Source organism: Canis lupus, chromosome 15, assembly GCF_011100685.1.
Source record: "Canis lupus familiaris isolate Mischka breed German Shepherd chromosome 15, alternate assembly UU_Cfam_GSD_1.0, whole genome shotgun sequence".
Classification (NCBI taxonomy): Eukaryota; Metazoa; Chordata; class Mammalia; order Carnivora; family Canidae; genus Canis; species Canis lupus.
In genome coordinates this window covers 1,613,274-1,634,284 of record NC_049236.1, presented here as the reverse complement: position 1 = coordinate 1,634,284, position 21,011 = coordinate 1,613,274, and the positions used below count along the sequence as shown (strand labels likewise).

The following is a 21,011-nucleotide window of genomic DNA, read 5'->3' as shown; positions in this document are numbered from 1 at the left end:
GTGGTAAGCTCTGCTCCTTCCAATGGATGGATGGGACCCTGAGACATGACTGAATCTGAGTAGGAGTCAGTTGGCCAACTCTACATTGTTGGGTCCTGTGGTTGTCCCTTTACCCAGCCACAGGCTTTCCAGGGGCAGGTGGGGAAGCACCCAGTGGCTGAGGTTTGGAGCAGTTCACAGGCCAGGAAGGAGGGGTGGGTGGATGAGGAAGACAGTCAGGTAACTGTTGTGTCATCAGGTGACTCACTGGGCCAGCACCACGTGCCTAGGGTCAGCATCTGGCCTTCGCCCCCGTGGGCTGTGCCTGGTGCTCTTATAGGGAGGGCCCTCCTTCCTGAACCCTCTGAGGGAGGAGCGACCAGGATCCGTCCACACCATGGAGTCAGTGAGGCCTGTGAGCCGGAAGGCCCACGCCCTCGTTCTGCACAGAAGGCACCTGAGCCATGGTGGGCAGTGACTAGTCCAGGGCCATACTCGTCCTCAGATTCCTGGGACAGTACTCTCTTCTCTCCTGCTCTACACCTCGTGACTGGGCCGAGGTTCTTAATACAAGAGGCAGCCAGAACTGTGGGTGCAGACATGGGGCAAACCTACGAGAACAATGAAGGCCTCATCCTCGGAATGGATTGCGGTGCACACTGGTATAAACGCTTTCTTACTTTTTAACTCCTTTAGAAGGACGATTTCTAATCACTGTGACCAAGTGACACCCAGAGAGTGGTTTTTTTCTACCTTCTGTGCTTCTGAGGGTATGGGTATGATTTTCATATAAACTTGAAGTCACAGAGGACAAAGCTGCTTCTCCAGAGACTTGGTAAGGGCACCTGTAAAAGTCGCCAGTGACATGAGGTCAGAGGTAGAGGGTCTCCCTGACAGGGCCCAGGAGCCGGACCAACGGGGGCCTGAGCCTCAGGCCAGAGGGAGGACGGACACCATCTGCTGATGGTGGGAGAATGACCCCGGGCTCCATGTTGTGTGCCACTCAGGCCACAGCCTTCAGAAGCTCTGGCTTAGAAACCGGCTTAGAACAACAAGGAGAAACTGAGCTTCAAGAGCCAGTTGGTTAACACATCAGACAACTCAGCTTCTACTTCTGGAAGCTTCATAGGTCTAGCTGTCAGGATAGCCCAACAGGGAAGGGGGCAGGGTGCTGGGGCCAGAGACCCACAGAGTGTTAGAGTACCCTCTGCATGCTCGTGTGAGTGTAACAACAGGATCAATTCCTAGAAGGAGGGATACTTGGCTAAAGGGAAGGCACCTTGAAGCTTCTGATGGGTCTTGACAAAGAGGTCTCCAAGAAGCACCAATCTGCAGACCCACCGGTTACGTGTGAGGACTATTTCTCCACACTCCTTACTACCTAGAATATAACTGATCTCTTTTTTCATATTTACTAAAATAAGAGGCAAAATGGCTGAATTAGTTTCCACCTGCCACTGTCACAAGCTGTCACAGACAGGGGCTTAAAACAACACAACTTACCATTGTACAGTTCTAGAGGTCAGAAACCTGAAGTGGGTCCCACTAGGCTAAAAGCAAGTTAGAGCTAGGTTCCCAACCTTCTTTCAGGAGCCTCTAGGGAAGAATCTATCTTCTTGTCTTTTCCTACTTTTAATTAATTATTTATTTTTTTATAAATTTATTTTTTATTGGTGTTCAATTTGCCAACATACAGAATAACACCCAGTGCTCATCCCGTCAAGTGCCCCCCTCAGTGCCCGCCACCCAGTCACCCCCACCCCCCACCCTCCTCCCCTTCCACCACCCCTAGTTCGTTTCCCAGAGTTAGAGGAGTCTTTGTGTTGTCTCCCTTTCTGATATTTCCTACCCATTTCTTCTCCCTTCCCCTCTATTCCCTTTCACTATTATTTATATTCCCCAAATGAATAGGACCATATAATGTTTGTCCTCCTCCGATTGATTTATTTCACTCAGCATAATACCCTCCAGTTTTTCCTACTTTTTAGAGGCTGCCGGCTTCCTTGGCACATGGCCCCCTCCTTCTTCAAAACCAATGGCCAGCCACATCCTTCTCACATTGAATCATGAACACCGACTGCCCTGCCTCCCTTTTTCTCTTGTAAGGACTCTTGTAATGACATTGGGCCCACCTGGATAATCCAGGATCATCTCCTACCACCAGATTCTTAATTCAACCACATATGCAAAATTCATTTTCCCACAAGAGGCAACATAGTCACAGGTTCCAGGGATTAAGACGTGTAGGGACCATTATTCTGCACAGTGATATCTTATTTTTTCTTAAATCTGTGTTTCTTGATCTCTAGTGAGGCTTATAACTCTGGAACAACTTATTAACCCATTATTTCATTCAGGGAATTATGTTTCATATCCTTTGTTTATGTTTCTAGTAAATTATATTTTTCTTATTGGTTTCTTGTTGGTTTTCTTTTGATTTTGCGCATATTAATCCTTTTTTGTATGAACTGCAAATATTCCTATTTGTCAGTAATCTTTACCTCTTCTAACAGAAAAATTTTGTTTTTCTGAACAGAAAAATTTTGTTTTTATGTGGTCAAATGCATCATCAATCTTTCCCTTTTGGACTTCTAGATTTCATGTCCAAGATAATTTTCTAGAATGTCACCCAATTTCTTCTAGTTCCTTTATTAATTAATTTTTTCCCTTCCTCCCTCTGCTCCTCCACCCCTTTGTTCATCCATTCTTTACTTCCTCCATCCTTCCCTCTCCTGCTTCTTTCCTTTCCATTGGATCTTGGCTCCATTTGACATTTATTTTTGTGTAAGGAATGAAGTAGGGATAAAGCTTAATTTTTTCCAATACACTTATCCAGTTTTCCTAACATCATTATTGAGACCACCTCCACTCTCCTGAAATGCCCTGGGACATTTTCCGAAAGCAAAGGCTCTAGTCCCATTCCAGATCCACCAAAAAAGAATCACTGAGGCAAGGGCCACAGGAGCCATATTTTTTACAAATTTCTCCATGTAAATCTAACATACAATTTTCTTTTCCACAGCCTGGCATTTGGGAAAACTTATGAAACTCTTTTAAGTGCTTTCTGTAACTAATCACCTTGTCCCTAGGTTCCCAACATTTCCCATCCCACCCACCATCCATTGTGGAAAGAGAAATCTCTTCAATTGTGAACCTCACCCAGCCTCTCCCTCTGTCAAGAATGCTCAGGAGCGCCCCACTGCAGGGAGATTCAGCCAATGACATTTCAGCTCTCATAACAAGCCCTGCACAGCCTTCCCAGCTTCCTCTCTCCACTCTGCACTTTCACCATGCATCGCCCTCTAACTGGCATGCTCTTGACCTCTCTCTGTTTACACACTGCTGTTGCCAAGGGAACAAGCAGCGAAAGGAATCTGAAGACTGATCCCACAGAGGAGTTAGGGAATGCTTTGCAGAAGGAAGATGTGTTTGAGCTAGGCCTTGAAAGATGGGGAAAATACTGATGGTGAGATTTGGAAGGAAGGGATTCTAGTCTAGGTGGGAGGTACAGCATATGCAGAGCACAGGAGGCTGGAATGTGGCCACAGGGAATGTTGAGTTTGTGGCCTCTACCCTAGCCAAGGCTTTGGGGCTCCTGAGCCCAGAGTGTCTGGGCAAGGATCCCACACTGTGCTGGGGTGAGTTCAGGGCATAGGCAGGAGCTTCCGCACATTCCCTCCTAGGCCCTAGAATAACAAAGCAAAACAAAACAAAAGAAAAAGCCCCAAACTGTGAAGGCTCAGTTGTACCACACATCTTCTAACTGAGCTGGGGTTTGTATTGCGCCTTGGAAAGCAGGTGGAAGGCAGAGTCTATCCCATGAGATAGTCAGGGGCAGACTGATGGCTGGATAATGTTTTCAGGGCGACTAGACCCACACACGGTCTGGCCTGGATTCACTCATGGAAAATAGGCACTACCAGGGTCTGCTGGATTACCTGTGCCAAGATGAAGTTTTCCATTAATCCAATAGGTCAAATAGGGGTGCTTCCTTAAGAAGCTCAACATGTCAGGTCTGTGGCTTAACCAATTCATCAGCATCTTCCCAGCAAACCTATGTCTCCTTGGACTGGACAGAGACTGGGATTTATCTTCACATTTCCAGTCCCTGGCACTGGACCCAGTGCTAAGTAAAATATTGAAAATATTTTCAAAATACTTAAATGAGCACCTATCATGTCCCCAAACTATACTAAAGATTAACATGTTGATTCTCACACAGGTTCCCTTTTTGTAGAGGAGAGAACCAAGGCTCAGTGAAGTGACACCAATTGCTTCAGATGACACAAGAAAGGGCAGAGGTAGAATTTGAACCCCAAGAGCAGACTGCCACCTAACAAACCCCCAAGAGCACTGACTTTGATCACAAAGGCCCAGGTGGATTTTCTCTTCCTTCCCAGTACCCCAGATCCTCCAGGAAGTCTTCCTGGTTAACTACAGCCACCTCCACTTGCACCAAATTCTCCTCCCTGCGTGTAAATCCCTTTTCATGACCCTACTAACCTCAGGACTGAGTTTCTTGATAAATGTTTCCCTCCCCGCAGTGAGTAGTAGATTATTCACTGTCTGGGAGGTTCCCAAGTCATTTCCCTTGGATGACTGTGGTCTCTGCATTTCTAGTTTTCCTTCTCCTCCTTCCTAACCCCAAGACCCAGACAGGGCTTGGAATTTCTGCACAGTGGTCAAAAAGCCAAGTTTCTTCAGAACAAAGGGGAAACTAGACAATCCTGGGTGAGTTACACCAGGCTGGTGTTTGTCTTCCTGTCAGAGAGCACAGGGACCAAGGTGGAATTGACACTGCCGGGCAGACCAGGTCTCCAGCAACAGCCCCGAGGAATGCAGGAACCTGTTTCACAGTCAAGATCAAGAAATAATGCAGACAGAACTGTACTCTGCCAAACCCATGGAAGCCCAGACTTGGTCCTGAGTACATGTGGTTGTGACAGCTCAGGCAAAGAAAGTCCTAACCTATGTCTTTTGTCTAGATTGACAACCGAACTCTTAACACGTGCTGGGGCTGTTCCTAGTGTTCTAGTGTCAGTGTTCAGTGTCAGGCTGGCACTACCATCATCCTCATGTTGTGGATGAGGAAGCTGGGGCACAGAATCATGAAGCTGGTAATGGCACAGCCACAACCTGCAGTAGAGACCCTTAAGGCAGTAGAATCCTGGCAGACAGAACTCAGGTTCGAGTCACAGTCCTAACACTTGGGGAATTAAACCTCATTCCTAGTAGTTGGACTGGCCTTATTAAGAGCTTTGTTGCCCCCCTCCATGTAGAAAAGTACAATTTTAAAGTCTTGTTTCGTTGAGATTGAAAATGAACTGTAGTCAGGGACTGTGGTCTCGCCTCAGCAAGGGCTTGGTGAACCCCAGATGCTTGTAGTTGATTAATTTACTAAGTTCTCCATTGTTATAAATCTAGTTATCAAAAAAAATCTAGTTATCTATTCACCTATCTCATCATTTATATATATCCACCTTGTTTAGTCAAGATTAAAGGAGGCTTCTGGATATTCAGGAGAACTGGTGAGCTTCTGAATTTAACTCAACCTGCTTATCTAAGTGGTTCAGGAAGTACTTGCAGGTCAAAAGACTTAGGGAAGAACAAAGTCTGAAGTGAGCTGGGCCAGGGTGGGTATACTTGTTGGCCATTTCATTCTTCCAGTCTCTCATCAACACTGCCTAAGAAAGACCCACACATTTGATGCCACGGCCTGTTCTCTCGGTTTCCAGCAGGTCTCTAGCTGTTCCTTTGATGGCTTTTGTTTTTATGCAAATGACTGTGGTATAAAAGGCACACCTAGGGCAGCCCCAGTGGCTCAGGGGTTTAGCGCCTCCTTCAGCCCAGGGCCTGATCCTGGGGACCCAGGATCGAATCCCATGTCAGGCTCCCTGCATGGAGCCTGCTTCTCCCTCTGCCTGTGTCTCTGCCTCTCTCTCTCTGTCTCTCATGAATAAATAAATAAAATCTTTCAAAAAAAAAAAAAAAGACACACCGATCTACAAACCTCCTGGGTAGCTAAGGTTCTTAGGTCTACTAAAAAGGGCAATATACACAATATACTATAACACACACACACACATTATAGAATAAACCACATAAAGAAGAATGACTAGGGCGACTGGGTGACATATATAGTTTGTTCCAAAGTTGGACAATGACAAAAGTAGGTATTACCTGTGGTCTCCACCATTCTTGCCCATGTGGCAGGATGCATAGAAGTATACTGGTAATGAGATGGCAGTTATAATGATTACTTAACAACTCATTCGTTCATTTATTCACTCAGTCTGCAAGCATTACATGGGCCTTTTCAATGCCAGGCCAGTAATGTGAAAACAGATATAAATTATAGCTCTTACTATAAAGCTACAGTAATCAAGACAGTGTGGCACCAAAAAAAAAAAAAAAAAAAGAAATCATCAATGGAAACAACAGAGTAATGAAACAGATCCCCTCATACAAAATTACCTGATTTGTAACTAAGGTACTATTGTACTTGGTGAAGGAAATGATAATCTTTTCAATAAATGGTGCTGAAGCAACTGAGTATCCATGTGGATAAAAAAATAAACCTTGGGCCCTACCCCTACCACATACACAAATTAATGTGAAGCCTGGATGCAAAAGATTAAATAACAAAGCTTACAGAAGAAAATAGAAGAACATATGAATTTGGGGCCAGCAAAGATTTCTTACACGGTTTATAAAACGCACAATCACATCATCATAAAGGAAAGTACTGATAAACTGGGCTTCATTAAAATGGAAAACTTTCTAAATATTGGCAAAATCTTCAAAGCCAGACACACGACTTCTGTTCATCAGAAGATACCAACAATAGAACAAAAATACAAGCCAGAGACTGGGAGAAGATATTTGCGATACATATTCAACAAAGGACTCATCCAGAATATAGAAAAGTCCTAAAAATGAATGCAAAAAGGCAGACAACCCAATTGAAAATGGCCCAAATTAACTCAAAATGGATCAAAGATCTAAGATAAAAGCTAAAACTGTAAAACTCTTAGAAGGAAACATAGAGGGAAAACTTCATGGTATTGGATTTAGTGATGATTTCCTGGATATGCCACTAAAAGCACAGGCACCCAAAGCAAAAATAGATAAACTGGACTTAATCAAAATTTAAAACTTCTGTGGGGATCCCTGGGTGGCGCAGCGGTTTAGCGCCTGCCTTTGGCCCAGGGCGCGATCCTGGAGACCCGGGATCAAATCCCACATCGGGCTCCCGGTGCATGGAGCCTGCTTCTCCCTCTGCCTGTGTCTCTGCCTCTCTCTCTCCCTCTCTCTGTGTGACTATCATAAATAAATGAAGAAAAAAAAATAAAACTTCTGTGCACCACAGAACATAATCAACAGAATAAAAAGGCAACCTACAAAATGGGAGAGACCATTTGCAAAACATATATATGAGAAGGGGTTAATATCCAGAATACGTAAATAACTCCTACAACTCAAAAACAAAAACCAAACAACCAGATTAAAAAATGAACAAAGGACTTGAGTAGACATTTCTCCAAAGGAGACATACAAATGGCCAACAAGCATGTGAAAAGATGTTCAATATCACCGATCATTAGGGAAATGCAAATCAAAACCATGAGATATCACTTCACAGACACTGGGATGCCTATTATTTTTATAAAAACCCAGAAAAAATATATACAACTATTTATATATAATATATAATATAATACATTATATATATAAATAGCAACAATAACAAGTGTTGGTGAAAATGTGGAAAAATTAGAACCATTGTGCACTGCTGATGGGAATGCAAAATAGTAAAGCCTCTGTAAAACAGTGTGGTGATTCCTCAAAAAAATTAAAAATTGAATTACCATATGATCTAGAAATTCTACTTCTGGGTATAAACTCCAAAAAATTGAAACCAGAGTCTCAAAGAGACACCTGTCCACTCATGTTCATAGTGGCATTATTCATAACATGCAAAAATTGGAAGTAACCCAAGTATCCGTCAATGGATGAATGGACAAACAAAATGTGGTGTATACATGCAATGGAATATTAACCTGTCTGCCTTAAAATAGAAGGAAATTCTGACACAGTCTACAACACAGATGAACCTTGAAAATATTATACTAAGTGAAATAAGTCAGCCACAAAAAAAAAATACTGTATGATTCCACTTACGTGAGATACCTACAACAGTCAAGTTCACAAAGATAGAAAGAATGGTGGTTGACAGGGGCTGAGGGGCGGGGAGGGTTAAAAACTGTTGCTTAATGAGTATAGGGTTTCAGTTTTGCAAGCTGGAGATGCATTCACATTGCACAACAATGCGAAAATACTTAACACTACTGAACATCAAAACAGTTAAGATGGTAAATTTTATATGTATTTTACCATAATTTTTTTAAATGGCAAAATATTCGAACAGGTATTTTAAATAACGGATTGCCTAAATGATCCATAAATGTATGAAAAGTTGTCAGCACCATTTCCCATTAGGGAAATATAAATTAAATCTACCACCCATTCACCAGAATGACTAACGTGAAACAAACAAAATGTTACCAAATATTGGCAAGGACATAAAGCAACTGGAACTCTTCTTGTACACTGTTGGTGGGAAGGTAAATAGACACAACCTTGGGACAACTAACTGGCAAAAATCTTCCGAGCCGAACACACACCTGCCCTATGACCCCCAAATTCAACTTCTAAGAAGACATCTCACGTAAGTGCATACATCTGTCTGTCACAAAACACAAACAAGAACGTTCACATTAGGCTTATCCAGGATAGCAAAAACCTGAAAGAAACCTAAATGCCAACAACGAATAGAACAGATAAATAAATTGCCATATATTCATACAAGAATTATTACATAATAATAAAAAAGTACAAGTACTGCTATAGAAAGAATATGGATGGATCTGACAGCTATAATAATAAGCAAGGAATTCAGACACAATAGACTATATACTGTATAATCCCACTTAACTGAAGTTTAAGAATAGGCAAGACTAATTTTATGGTATTAGGCATTAGAATAATGGGGATGCCTGGGTGGCTCAGTGGTTGAGCATCTGCCTTTGGCTCAGGGAGTGATCCTGGAGTCCCAGGATCGAGTCCCACATCGGGCTCCCTGCATGGAGCCTGCTTCTCCCTCTGCCTGTGTCTCTGCCTCTCTCTGTGTGTGTCTCTCATGAATAAATAAATAATAAAATAAAATAAAATAAAATAAAATAAGAAATTGGAATAGTGAATAGCATTGGTGGGGCAGGTGGATATTGACTAGAAGATTATGATAGAAAACATATGGATCTGGTTACATATATGTTACATATTTGTATATATGTAAAAACTCTGTGCTGTATACTTATGATATGTGTAAGTAACTGTATGTATGTTACGTCTCAATTTAAAAAAAAGACATAGGGGATCCCTGGGTGGCGCAGCAGTTTGGCACCTGCCTTTGGCCCAGGGCGTGATCCTGGAGACCCGGGATCGAGTCCCACGTCGGGCTCCTGGTGCATGGAGCCTGCTTCTTCCTCTGCCTGTGTCTCTGCCTCAATCTCTCTCTCTCTCTCTCTCTGTGTGTGACTATCATAAATAAATAAAAATTAAAAATAAATAAAAATAAAAATAAAAAAAAGACATAGTCTTTGCACTTGAAAGATACAAAGCCTTTAAGGAAAGAGACACAAACAAAACCAGGTAATAAGGTGTAGTAGACACCATGACAGCGATAGGTTCTGAGTACAGGTTGGTGGTGGAGAGAGGGATCATGAGGGTAGGCTATAGAGAAGGTACACTGGGCTCTGAAGGACAAAGGGATTTCATCAGGCAGGAAAGGGGATTAGCGTGGGCAAAGACAGGATGATGCTAGGGTAACCCTGAGTGTGGGAGGTGGTGGCCAGTCCAGCATTAGAAGATCAGGTAGGTGTACAGTGCACAGTAGGGCGGAGAAGCAGCCAAGGACATGAATTGAACAGGCTTCTGATATGTTTATTTCAATGAGTTCCCCATAAACATTCGTTGAATGAATGAATGAATGAATGAATGGGCCTTCCCACAGTCATGACACATCAGATGCCTGGAGTTGCAGAGCAGGTGTGTTGGTGTGGCAGCAAGTACTGATGAGATGCAGTGCTGGTGTGGTCGTGGAGTCCCTTTCTTCTAAAGTTATTAATTTCCCCAAAGTCTGATGTCTTCCAGGCCCCAGATTTTAAAACCATCCTCACTCAGTTATGGGACTGACCCTCTGCTCTGAAAGCTGAGTAATTTTCTGTATGTGCCCTCTCCCCACCTTCCTTCCAACCATCTTGCCATTTAAAAAAAATTTTTTTTTATGATAGTCACAGAGAGAGAGAGAGAGAGAAAGAGAGAGAGAGGCAGAGACATAGGCAGAGGGAGAAGCAGGCTCCATGCACCAAGAGCCCGATGTGGGATTCGATCCTGGGTCTCCAGGATCACGCCCTGGGCCAAAGGCAGGCGCTAAACCGCTGCGCCACCCAGGGATCCCCCATCTTGCCATTTTTGATAGTTACATATTGGTTGTCGTGGCAGTTGCCTCTGACATCTTCAAATAATATATTTTAATTGCTGTTTCCTTGTCCATCAACTTTAGACACTATCCACTTTCTGTTATGAACAATGAAGAAATGTGCACACACTCTTCTTTCCACCTCCTTTCTTGCATCCACCTTCAAATTTTTGTGAGTTATGTATTATTACTCCTACATTTCCTAAGTTTCATAACACATTTCTAGTCTATAGACTTAGGTTGATTTTTAAAACTGAAGCTAATCAACAATATGCTTGTGAAGATCTCACTCCCTGGGGAACCACTTAGTATGAATAGACTTGAGAAAAAGAAATTTAATTCCATAGGACTGAAACTTCATCACAAGAAAAGCCTACCATAATTTAAGAGCCAACACATATTCCTATAAAGTATTTATGGCTTCCTTCACTTCTTGAATCCCACATCATCACCTATTTGGATTCCATTTTTGATTGACAGAAATAACTCCAGGAGGTTTTCATTATTATTCCTGTTTTTTTTTTTCTCAGAAAAATATAGACGACTGAGTAATAAACTTCCTGAGCTCTTACAAACAAACAAAAATCTTTATTTTGATTTCAAAATCAGGATAGAATTTTTAGTTCAAAATCAATGTCTTCCACACTTTTGAGAGCACTGCTCCACTGTCCTTGGGCATCTTGTTTTACTGATGAGAAATGCTGATGTAAGATTTTATTCTCTCTGGAAGCATTTTGTTTTTCACCATTGTTCTGACATTTCAGCAAGATGGGTCTACATGTTCTTTCCACTAATTCCTGTCCCGAATTCAGTGTGCTGTTTTAATTTTAAACTCTCTGTGTTTCTTCAACTTGGAAAATTTCTCTTCTTATATCTTTGACTATTTCTACCCCTCCCTCTCCCTCGGCCATTGTCTGTGGTCTCTGCTTCTAGATCTCCTCTTTGATGGATTATGAACCTCCTAGATATGGCCTCTATGGATCTGAATTCTTTCTCCTTGATGTTTTGCTTTGCATTTTTGGATATTAGTTTTAACTTCTAGGTCACCAACTTGGTCTTCATCCATATCAATTATGTCATTCAGTTCACCCACTGATTTTTTTTCAGGAGTTATATTTTAAATTTTCAATAATTGTTTCCTTTTCTCTGGTTCCTCCTTTATAGCCACTGGTTCCTCCTTTATAGCCACTGGTTCCTTTCTAGTAAATGAAATATAATATCAATTATTGCCAAAGATACTAATGATTATTGATTCTAGGGTTCTCTTATATTTGAACTATTTCTCTTGGAGTGAGCTCTCCTTTTTTCTTTTTCTTTTTCTTTTATTTTCATTTCAGGCCTTCTCTTTCTGCTATTGGCTTTCTTCTAACATCTGATCCTATTTGTGAATGTAGGACTGCATTGTGAATTTGGTATATGTGCTAGGATATAGGTTCCAGTTCCTGCTACAAGGACCCAACTGAAGAGTGGCTTAGACAAGACAGGGGTTTGCTTCCATCTCATGTAACAGTCTAAGTGGCCATGGGTTGATATGTGGCTTCCCAGTGTGGGTATCTTTGAACTTGCTCTTCTTCCACCCACGGCATTTGGCTGCCATTATCCACCATCGTGTCCACACACTGGTCAGCAGAAAAGGGAAAAAGGGCATGGCAAGACTGGAAATTGTACATGTTATTTCAGGTCACACTACCAAAGCCTTGGTAACATAGTCTCTAGCTGGGTGGCCATGTACCCTGATCAAATATCCTTCACCACAGAAGAAGAGGAAGAGGCTATTGATGAAATAATTAACTGCATAGGGCTTCTTGTGAAGTTTCTGGTCTCTTTCCTGACAGGTTTGTCCTTGAATATGAGGGTAGAATCATGAGCCCATCCTATTGGGGGAAAGGCGCTCTATATAAGAGGGAAGAGGATTATGATGGTGAGTCTAGCAATCACTGAAAGAAGGGGTTGACTTTGCAGTGGGCATGGAGGTAGACTCCACTGGAGGCAGGGTGCCTATGCCCCCTGTGTGCTCCCTGCCCCCATACCAGGTTGGTAGGGAGACTGGATTCTCTCAGCTGGGCTTCTGTTAGACCGTGGCCCCATCACTTTCCTTAGAGAGTATCTCTTGGGCTTGGCCTACCACCGGCCACCTGCCTCCACACATAGAAAGTGAAAGGGGTTGAGCTGTATTTGCTCTTCTAAAAAGTTCTTTAAGGGACTCTTCAACTCTGGCAGCCCATTCCTATTCTTCATTTTGTTGGCTTCTGGCTTGAACAATGCTTGGCTTTTCTGGAGTAAAAAAAAAAAAAATCACTCAGTCCTTTGGGGTCTTATCTGTAGTATCTTCTGCTCTGATTTCTCTGTTTATGCAATCTTGTGGGTTTCTTATCTTCCTAAGAGCTATCAACATTTTGGTCCATGAATGGCATTCTATCTTGTTTTCTAATATTAAGATGTCCTCCTCTCAAAAATGGCTTTATCTTCTGATAATTCCAGGATCTGGATCTGGACACTTGTGTGCTGGTGGTTAGGAAACTATGCATTGTGGTTCACTGAGTCACTGATGCCTTTTCCAGGATCCTGTTGCATTAGGAGGAATGTCAGTCCATCAGCTTAGAACCCCACAGTGTCCACCTCCATAGAGAATGCACTTGATGGTCCCAACACTGAGGCAGCAAAGCCTACCCACTTCCATGAAGGGCAGGAACAGCTCGTCCTGCTTGCCTGGGCAGCCTGTGGTCCACCAGGCAGTAGTAGTCAGTGACTGGACTGCCAAAGAGGCCTGAAAGCCATGGTATGGGCACCTGGCTTACTGGTTTTGTCCTCTTTCAGCTTCTGGGAAGAGCCTTTGGAGGTAGCTGATCACCCTACCCTCTGTACCTTGCCATCCGCAGAGCTGAGAGTCATGTAGTTGTCTGCATCAACTGTTGGGAGAAAGGGGCTCCATCCCATCCCCTGGGGGCTTCCCAGAGGCTGTCTCTGGTTCATAACAGCTCTCCTTCCTAAGACCCCTTGGCCTTCTTCCCACATAGTACAGGCTCCATGGCATGGTTCCGAAGGTCTCTTGAGGGGCTCCTGCTTGCATCTCCAGACTCATCTCACCCCTTCTCCTTCCAGCCTGTGTGTTCTCACCACAGGGAGCTGTAGACTTCTCAGAATGCCCATGGTTCCCACTGACCAAAATGCTCTGTCCTTCCTAGACATGTGGCAAACTCCTCAGTGTCCTTCAAACCCACTTGTGATGGTCAATATTATGTGCCTACTTGGCTAGGCAATGGTACCTAGACCTTTGGTCAAACATTATTCGAGATGCCCCCAGATAGGTATTTTGTAGATGATATTAACATTTATATATATATATATATATATATATATATATATATATATATAAATAAACCCACAGAAGACTTTGAGTAAAGCAAACGCTTTCCAGAATAGGGGTGAACCCCATCCAACAAGTGGAAGGCCTGAGTAGAACAAAGACTGACCTCCCCGGAGCAGGAAGGAGTTTTGCCAGCAGATGGACAGCCTTTGGACTTGAACTGTGATTCCCCTGGGTCTGCAGCCTGCCGGCCCACCCTGCAGATTTGGGACTTGTTAAGCTTCCATAGTCGTGTTAGCCAATTCCTTAAAATAAATCTAACTATATAAATAACTATATGTATTTACATCCTGTTGGTTCTGCTTCTCCGGAGAGCCCTGAGTGTATACCACCCCAGACATCCAGTTCTTCAGCTAGCTTTGGGTGCCCCTCTAACATTCAAATATCTCTGTATGTCTCACACTGTGCTGTAATTTGTTTACAGGCTTTTCTCCTCCAGAGAGACAGGCTTTTAGGCCAAGGAGCCTCCCATTCACCACAAAATCCCTCGCACCTAGCGCAGCATTAGACACACAGATAAATGGTGCTTCATAACTAATGCTCGTCCAAGGGTAGGCGAATTACTGAGAACAAGAGAAGACTAAAGCAGGTGGTCTGAGGTTGGGGGTGGTTCTCACTGGCTAGAGGGAGCCAGGTCAAACTTTTGAAAGGGATCCTGTAAGGTGGGCCAGAGGGGGACAAGATAACTACTTCCCAGAAACCAGGCTCATAGAGCTATTTGGAAATACAAGTTAGCAAAGGGCTGTTCAATCTAGGGGAGGACCCCAAGGGTCAGCCTGTGACCAGTACAGCTTCTTGGGCTCCACCCAGGAGCTCAGTTTAATTCAATACCTAGTGGATCCCGGCCACAGTTTGTTGTCAGGAATTCTCACTTTGGGTCTTCCTTTTTTGATGACACCTAAGCTCCAGAAACACTTGAGGAATGCACTGTCTGTGACCTTGAAGGGAGCAGTTTTCTGTGTTTTTGGACTTGTCGACTGTTCTCCAAATCTCTCTAGTTCAGTCTTCATCAAGCAAGAAGATGTTGTCAAGTCTAATTTTTCTGAGGCCGAATTGAAAAAAAAAAAGGCTCTTTGTAATCCACACAGATCCTTTTCTCCATCTCAACTGAAACCAGACCAGGTGATTTTAAAACTCCCACCCCGGCAGAAGGCATGGCCTTGGGGGGATGCAGGGCGAGAGGTGGACCCCTTTTATTTCCCAGAGCTCCAAGCACAGGTCTCTGGTTGCCCAGTGCACTGTGAGCAAATAAGGGAGTGAACAGACAAATGTTAAACTGGACGGGTTATAACACATCCTAAGTTCTTCCTTGCAGAACAAACTAGGACCAACTGCCTTTAAAGATTTTATTTTTTAATTTTTATTTACTTATGATAGTCACAGAGAGAGAGAGAGAGGCAGAGACACAGGCAGAGGGAGAAGCAGGCTCCATGCACCGGGAGCCCGACGTGGGATTCGATCCCGGGTCTCCAGGATCGCGCCCTGGGCCAAAGGCAGGCGCCAAACCGCTGCGCCACCCAGGGATCCCCCAACTGCCTTTAATTCAGGAAAAAGGAAAAGAGTCAGAGGAAAAGATAAGCTACAGACAGACAAAGGGACTGGCAGTTTAAGAAAGATGAATCACATCTTGTGACAAGAGGACAAACTGAGAATCAACTAGGATAATTATGGGGCGGAGTGGGGGTGGGGGGCTAGCATTACTGAGTGTTATGTGCCAAGTGCTCCACTGAGTACCTGAAATGCATCGAGCCCCCAAAGCAGCCCCATGAGGCAGGGAGTATCTTTAAGTCCATTTTACAGATGAGGCAAGTCAGGTGAAGAAAATCACATGACCTGCCCAGGGGCACTCATTCAATACAGGGTTGGGCTGGGAGTCAAGGCTGGCAGGTGGCTCTGGAGTATGGGCTCCTAACCACCTCCCCTTATAACCTCCACCTGTGGCACTGGCAGCATGTGGTCAAGGAAACAAGGAAAAACCTGGATTTGGCTCAAGGTATAGGGGATGGAGCCAGGTCTAGGGACCTAGACACTTGGCTCTGCCCCTACCCTCTGTGTGTCTGAGGCTACTCATCCCTGATCTGTGTTGCCTGCTTCCATATTTGAAAAAAAAAAAAAGGGTATTGACCTTAGTTGGGTTCTGGGGACTTTATCCACCCTGGTACTCTGGATGCTCTCTGCTGGGCCTACCAGTTGCCCCAAGGCCCAATCACCCCAGAAGGCCTCATACTAGCCTACCCCAAACCTTCCAACTAGGCCTTTGTGGGTATAGACTCCCATTCCTTGCCATTCCTGGAGGACTTCGTCTTGCCCTCCTACTTGGTTGTGATGTTCATTCCCCATGCCCCACACCTCCCCAGCCTCCCAATCTCTCCCTTCCCCTTCACCCAGAGTACACCCACCCTTTCTGCCTCCTGGCCTTAGCCCTGACAAGTATAGTGTCCTGAACTCAAGAACAAGGAGGGGTTCATTGACATGAAAAATGAATTCACCAGAGCCTAGAATCACCCAAGTGCCTCCCTCCAGAATCCAACAATTCCAGGCCCTGCCCCCACCTTTCATCTTTACACCTGAGAAGATGGGCAGAGACCACGGAGCCCTGGTGTCTTTTTCCTTTGTCCAGAACCTCAGAAGACCCAATAGCGTTTCTTGTTTATCCTGCAGAAGTGGGGCAGCCTCTACCAGTTACAGGCCAGCACCAGTCTGATGGGGTTAATGCAGCAGGACACAGCCTTGGAGGCTCGGGGGCATCTAGAAGGGGGGATGAGGTGGCCTGGGGAGGGAGTGGTGGAAGGCAGCCAGGACTGCTGGGTGTTGAGTCATGTCCCCGAAGTGCCAGCCCTGCTCACTCACCTGTAGGGACTGCCCACTCCCTTCCCAGAACTTCCAATCCCTCTAACACAGGACAGTCCTCTTCAAACAGGTTTCCCAGTAAGTTTGACCCCAGTGAGTGTTTCTCTTTCCCAAACAGGATCACAGCCCTGCCCTCCTACACTGGGCATACACAACTCCCCTCTCCTGTGACCCCTTCTCGATTGCTTACTACATGCGGGGGGCTGGGCTCGAGGGGATTTATATCGTGTCCCCTCACTGAGCTAAGAGTCTCATGTGTCATATCTTTAGCGGCAGATTTTAGAAGCAGAGACTATGTTTAATCACCTTTATGTCCATTGCGCCCACCCCACAGGGACACACAGGTGCTTGTGAATGAACGAATGAATGAATGAATGAATGAGCAGAATTATAATTGTGGGGAAAATTCTAGCCAGTGAGTAGTTCACAGAAATTATCTTAATTCCTTTCTGGTGAAAAGGGGTATTTTCATCTCTGAAACTGGAGAGTAGATCAATCTGTTAATGAACAGAATTTTCTAAATGTTGAGTGTTGCTCTCATAAACATAACTTTTGCAACCTGCTGTATTACATAGTGTCTAGTATAATCCACATACTACAAATTTCACCCTTTTAAATGTACCATGATGTGGGTTTTAGGGTATTCATAAGATTGTGCAATCATCATCACTATCTAATTCCAGAACATTTCATCACTCCAAAAAGAAACCCTGTACCCACTAGCCATCACTCCACATTCCTCTCCTTGCTGCCCCCCGCCCTGGTCTCTGGCAACTATTAATTTATCTATCTCTAGGAATTTGCCTATTCTGGACATTTTATATAAATGGAATCATACAATCTTTGATCTTCGGTATCTGGCTTCTTTCACTTAGCCTAATGTTTTTAGTCATTTGTTTTAACATTATCACTATTTCATGGTGTTTCTCAGCACTCTGGGCCTCAGGGGTTCTAAGACCATAATGCCTATGTGACATGCAGGTCAAAAGTAGCCACCGTGAGCCTCAGGATGGCATGGGGTCTGGTAGCGGATGTATGGGACCAGGTGGTGTGGGAGTTGGATGGTTGTCACAGCACAGTCTGGGGCTGGCAACAGAACCAGTGGTTAGGAACCAGTCAGGCATGGGGAATGTTCCTTGGGGGTAGGGTGGGACCCCTCTGGTGTACTCAGGGAAGCCCAAGGGAATAGCTGCCTGCAAATCCCACTCTCTGGTGGGGAGGGCAATGTGTCAATGCCACCAGTCCTGGGCCTGCTATTCTGAGTTTGAAGGGAGAGTCCCATTTCTAAGATGGCCTCAGAGCTCAATAGCAGGTGTGGGTCCCCAGGGCTTGCCGGTTCAGATCTTGAGGTGCAGAATGGACAGTGGCCATCCTAACTGCTTTACCACCCTCTCTAACCTGGGCATCCTTTTAGCTGGGAAGTCAGTCCTGGCAGGAAATCCCAATAGGCTGAGTGGAGCCAAGAACACTTTGGTCTTAGGTAGTTTGTCCATGAACTGATGACTTAATTAACCGTTAATTCCCTTTTTGTGTTTTTGTTTGTTTGCAATCTTAACTTGCTTTATTCCACAGGGCATCTGATGTGGTTTACGAAAACAAAATAGGAGCGTGAATTAAAAATGATGAATCAATGCAGGGAAAATGGAAGATACAAGGTCTAGATCAGAGGGATAGAAGAACATGGATAAGCAGAGTAGAAGACCCCACAGCGTGGCTGTGTCTGGGCCCCAGACTCAGGGGGCAGCTTCCTGGCAGTAAGAAGAAAGGACAACACAGCTGTTCATTCTCAGTGTCATGATGGTAAAAACACCAGTTGCTTAGAAAAAGCTCGGCTCTTCTTGGTGCTAAGATCTGAAGGGAATTTGTCTCATGCTGTTTTCAACAGGGAGCCATCCATGAAGTTATTCCTCCAGAACTATGTGGGCTCCCATGGGCCAGGACTGGGCTGGGTCACCTGGCATCTAAGATGCCAGGTGGGCCCCACCCTTTACATCATTAGCTCTTGTTTGGGAAACACAGTGCCTCTTGGTGACCATCATTTCAAGTTTTGCCAGAAACAATTACCATCTGTTCTATTATTTATGTGATATTTTCATTTACATTGACTTGAATTTTGACTTGTTAAAACACAGGCTCCCCTAAGCAATAGGGATCACAGGTATAACTCCAGGATTTTACTGAACTAAAAGAATTACTCTGAACATAGAGAATTTCACCCTTGTTCCCTGAAAATCACCTCATGTTCTACTTGTGGTCTGTGTCCTGCACTTGAGAAATACGCCCCCACTCCTCACTCTTGATACCCTCGCACACCTCCCTTCATGGACAGCAACGCTCTCCCTCACACCCTCCACCTGATGGAGTGATGGAGACGGTCCATGTGCCAGCCCTGGTTCAGGATGTCTCATCAAACTCTAGCAAGGGATAGATGAAGATGCTCAGGGCTCAGGCAGCAGAAGGGACTTGTCTCAAGTCACAAGACCAATGACAGTGTTGGTGTCAGGAGCCTCCCGGTCCTGCCTTCACTACTGCTCCCATGGATGGGCAAACACTTACATAAACTGATGACTGGGACTCCCTGAAGGAGGCTGGCTAATAGAGGGATGGGGTCTCACTTAACTCCATGGCAATCCCCGTGAGGGTAGGAAACATTTCTATTTTTTTTCACCAGGATAAATCCAGCACCCAGAACTCAGCCTGCCATACAGCAGGTGCTCAGAAAACACAAGTGGGCCGTTACTGCCAGGTTCAGAATGATGATCACTCGTGGAGAGAGGGAGGGCCCTGGATTGTGCACTGGCTTCCAACTGTATCTGCTCAAGTCTTTTTCAAGAGGGCAGCAGATTTTCTGCTATTGGCTACGCTATTGCCTATTTTGTTGTTACTATTTGGTTGAAATATTTTTAAAAATTTAAATATATTTGTTAAATACAGGAATGAATCTAGTATCACTTTAATAAGTGTGTGTGTGTGTGTGTGTGTGTGTGCGTGTTTTCTCTGCTCACGTAACACATGAGCTGCAGCTCAAGTGGCTTTAACCAAAGTGGAAGAAATGACTCGGATTTCCACGGAGACCCTTGCAGATCTCCCCAGCTGGTCACCTCTCCTTCCACTTCCAAAGCCTATCCTGCTTGGGCGGTGAACCTGAGCATGAATGAGGCCAACCAAGGCAGAGGTTGCATCGCATACCTGGCCATGGTGTCACTGGTATGGCTCACACAAACCCAAGTGATCTGAGAAGACACCTGGAGAACCCCCAGGGCTCCGTGGATGAGGGCCCCATCGGGGCAACGACTGTTTCTGTAAAACCAAGCCACCAACCAGCATCTTTCTCCCCCAGCTGCAAAAGGACGAGTCTTGGCATACATATATTTTGTGAACAATGGACTATTTGGGGGGTCAAATGCCAGACAAGGACATACTTTGAGATTGCCAAAGTGGACCCGCAAAGTCTCAGAGTGTGGAGGCTGGAAGGGACTTTCTAGGGCATTGGGACTAGCCCCCATACAAGCTGCAAGCCTCCCTTAGGGGCTGCTCTAAGGAGACCACTCATGACCAGGGGCAACAGTAATTGTCCTTTTTTTTTTTTTTTTGTCCTGTTTGTTTGTAAAAATGGAATCACCCGTGCATATTTCCCTGCATCTAGCTTTTCTCATGGACAATCTTTCTAGGTCAAAGGCCAACATTTTTTGAGTAGTTAGTATACACCAGGCACCAGGCACAGTTATAAGCACCTCACATGCATCAACCCTATAGGGCAAGCACTATTATAATCCCTCCTCTACCGAAGAGGAGACTGATGGTCAGAGAGGTCATGTAACAGTCTGTAAGTAGTGGGAACCAGATTCAAACCCTGGCAATCTGTCTCTAGACCCTGGGTTCCCAGTCACTACTCTTTACTGCCTTCCTAAATAGATTCAGGGTCTGTCTCATTCTTTTTAATAGCTGTATGACAGGCCACGGTTTGGATATAACACCTTCAGACTTCCCTACTATTCACTTTTCATACTTTTTTTCTGATTTTTTTTTTTTTTTTTTTTTTTTTTTGCCAGTGGGATTTCGTAATAAACATCCTCTGTACACATATCTTTATAGACGGTGCTATTGTTCCAGAGGCCGGGTTCCCAGAAATGGGACCACGGGTCAAAGGGTATGTGTATTTTGCATGGGAACAGTTATGGGGCCTATTGTTTGCTGCATCTTCCTAAGAACGAGCCATGTGATTTTCACTCACTGGTTTTGACTCTGTCCTGAAGACACACCTCGGACCTCTCG

The 21,011-nt window shown here is 44.5% G+C and overlaps 1 protein-coding gene and 1 long non-coding RNA gene across 7 annotated transcripts in view; one reads left to right on the top strand and one right to left on the bottom strand.

Annotated features, from left to right (window-relative positions):
- The window catches only part of HIVEP3 (HIVEP zinc finger 3), a 459,199-nt gene that overhangs the window by 62,732 nt on the left and 375,456 nt on the right, over window positions 1–21,011 (bottom strand). The window lies entirely within an intron of this gene.
- On the top strand, window positions 266–19,625 carry LOC119868088. The gene is made up of 3 exons (XR_005370066.1): window positions 266–641; window positions 18,309–18,536; window positions 19,408–19,625. It is a non-coding gene; the product is annotated as an uncharacterized LOC119868088 (long non-coding RNA).